The sequence below is a fragment of the Rhinopithecus bieti genome, unplaced genomic scaffold, assembly GCF_001698545.2.
Source record: "Rhinopithecus bieti isolate Rb0 unplaced genomic scaffold, ASM169854v2 scaffold_34323, whole genome shotgun sequence".
NCBI classification, from domain to species: domain Eukaryota; kingdom Metazoa; phylum Chordata; class Mammalia; order Primates; family Cercopithecidae; genus Rhinopithecus; species Rhinopithecus bieti.
Genome location: NW_016814462.1, coordinates 114,725 through 118,025, shown reverse-complemented (window position 1 = coordinate 118,025; position 3,301 = coordinate 114,725).

Genomic DNA, 3,301 nt, shown 5'->3' with positions numbered 1-3,301 from the left:
GCCACTGCACCCCAGCCTGGGCGACAGAGGGAGACTCCGTCTCAAAAAAAAAAAGATTAAAACAAAATGCTTATTTTTTTTGAGATGGAGTCTTACTCTGTCATCCAGGCTAGAGAGCAGTGGCACGATCCTGGCTCACTGCAACCTCCGCCTTCCAGGTTCAAGTAGTTCTCCTGCCTCAGCCTCCGGAGTAGTTGGGATTACAGGCACGTGCCACCATGCCTGATTTTTTTTTGTAGTAGAGATGGGGTTTCACCACGTTGGTCAGGCTGGTCTCAAACTCCTGACCTCAAGTGACCCACCCGCATCGGCCTTCCAAAGTGCTAGGATTAGAGATGTGAGCCACCGCACCCAGCCAATTTTCCTTTAACAGCTGCATACTTTTTCACTGAATGGATATGCCATAATTCAACCTCTCTGCTACTGGACATTTAGCTTGTTTCCAGTTTCTCATTAACCCCCACAGTAGGATGGTATTCAAGCCCTCATTCCCATTTTCACTTTTGTCATAAGGATGATCTTACAGTTTCACAGAGGAAGCTGAAGCTATGAAGTGTGAACTCCTCAATTTCCCATCTCCCTATCTACACAATGATAATTACATCCATTCTTTTGTCTCTCTCAGGGGAAGATCTCTCTCAAGTCAGTATCTCTACCTGTTAGCTAACATCCTCTCCTGTTTTCACAGGTCCTTCCAACAATTATCCTGTCTTGCTTTCTTTCCCTAAGCCTACATAGGTATCCATATTTGTCTTCCATGTTAAGACTGTGCGTCTCCCTAGCTTCTTGAAAGAGTAGTCTATTATCTTTTATCATCACTTCCTCACCTCCCATTTGTTCCTTGCCCTACTGCTGGTGAAATTACAATCTCACTACTCTGTTAAAACAGCTTTTTGATCGCTCAGGTCACCAGGGACCTGCTAGTTGCCAAATTCAAATGCTCTCTTGGGTCTGACTTGACTTTTCTGTGGTAAATATGTTGTCTTTTTCTCTTCCTTAAATCCCTTCCTTAGTTTGAGAAATATTACTCTTCAGGCTATTTCTCACCACCCCTAAATACTGGTCTTCACCAGGAGTCTATCCTCTGTACTCTGACTCTACACATTTCCTGGGTGATCTCACCTACTTCCAAGATTGTACAAATCCTAAACTTTATACATACCGTACTTCAAACTTACATGCTTCAAAACTAAGCTTAGCTGTTTCCCCCTGCCTTCCACCCTCAACCTGTTCAGTAAATGGCATCACCATTTATCCAGTCACCCAGATCAGAAATCTAGGTTCCACTCCCTTACTTTCCATTTTGCACTCAGTCACCAAGATATACCACTCATTCCATCCCTGCTGTCAATGCCTTAGTCACAGTTTAGGTCTCCAGCATCTCTTATCTGGCATCACCCCTTCTCCACTCTATTTTCATACTGCTGCCAGAGTGATTGCTTTAAAATGAGCATTTCATCCTGAGCTTGTGATCACTATACTACATAGGTTCCCTACATTCCAGCCGTCTATAACTATATGTAGTTCTATGAACATGTTGCTTCATGCTCCTAAGCATTCTGTTCCCTCTGTTTAGAATGCCCTCCCATCCCACCCCTATGACCATCTAGTAAATTCCTTTCCACTCTTCATGATTTTTTTAAGGGTCTCCTCTGTGAAGCATTCTTGTTCGTACTTTGTAAAGAATCAAGAACTTTTTCCTCTCACCACGGATTCTTGTAAATATTTATTGCAATGATCACTTTTTATTAAACTTTTTTATTTACATATCTACCTCTCATTCTAGACCCTAAGTTCCTTGCAATCAGGGAGTATATCTGACTTCTCTATCAGCATCTGGCAGGCTGCTTATAAAAACAGGTGGTTTGGCCAGCCAGGCACAGTGGCTCATGCCTGTAATCCCAGCACTTTGGGAGGGCAAGGTAGGTGGATTGCTTGAGGTCAAGAGCTCTAGACCAGCCTGGCCAACATGGCAAAACCCCGTCTTGGCTGGGTGCGGTGGCTCACGCCTGTAATCCCAGCACTTTTAGAGGCCGAGGCGGGCGGATCCCCTGAGGTCAGGAGTTCGAAACCAGACTGGCCAACATGGCGAAACTCCGACTCTACTAAAAATACAAAAATTAGCTGGGTATGGTGGCAGGCGTCTGTAATCCCAGCTACTGAGGAGGCTGAGGCACAAGAATCGCTTGAACCCGGGAGGCGGAGGTTGCAGTGAGCTGAGATTGCACCATTGCACTCCAGCCTACAAAAACTAGCCTGGTGTGGTGATGGGTGCCTGTAATCCCAGTTACTCAGGAGGCCGAAGCAAGAAAATCACTTGAACCCCGGAGGTGGAGGCTGCAGTGAGCCGAGATCACACCACTGCACTCCAGCCTGGGCAACAGAGGGAGACTCCATCTAAAGAAAACAAAACAAAAAAAGGTGGCATGATAAATGTTGAAATGAACCAATGAATACCATGTACTCACCCAATCCTCCCAACCAAAATTCTGGAAGCCACCTTCCATTCCTCCTTCTCTACCCCCAAATGCCAAGTCCTACTCCCTAAAGATCTCTCAAATCCATCCCTCTCCTCCCCATCCCAATACCATAGCACCAGTTTGGGCTCCATTCTCTCTTACTTGAACTAGATCCATCCAAACCATTCTCCACACTACTGCTGGAATTTTTTAAAAATTTTATTACAAAAATAATACACACTTGTAAAAAAATTCAAACAATACAGAAATAAAAGCACAATATCCCACCCAGCATACATAACAAACACAGAAGCCCCTTCCCCTCCAATCCCATTCCTGGGGGTTATCATTGTGAACAGTTAGCATATATCCTTTCAGACGTTTACCTTTGCATACACAAGTATATATATAAACACATATAAATAAACACACATGGTTGTCTTTTACAAAAATGGGATCACATATATCTGTTACATAGTTCTTCAATTTTTCTTCATTCATTCATTACACAGATTTCTAAAATACAAACCTGATTATATCACTCCTTTCAGAGCTTATTCCCACAATATAAAAATCATACACATTAACATCAAACACAAAGCTTGTGATGATATACTTCCTGCCCATCTTTCAGTCTCATCTCTAGCCATTCCAGCATTAAAGGACTGGAATATAAACTATCCTTAAATCCTTCCTGGAACAAGGCAGGTACAAACAAACAAACAAACAAACTAGGAACACACTCTGCCATTTCTAGACTGTGGCCTTTCCCATTCATGTTACACTTTGCCTGGACTTTTCCATCTGGCAAGCTTCTACTAATTCTAAAACAATCAGCTTAA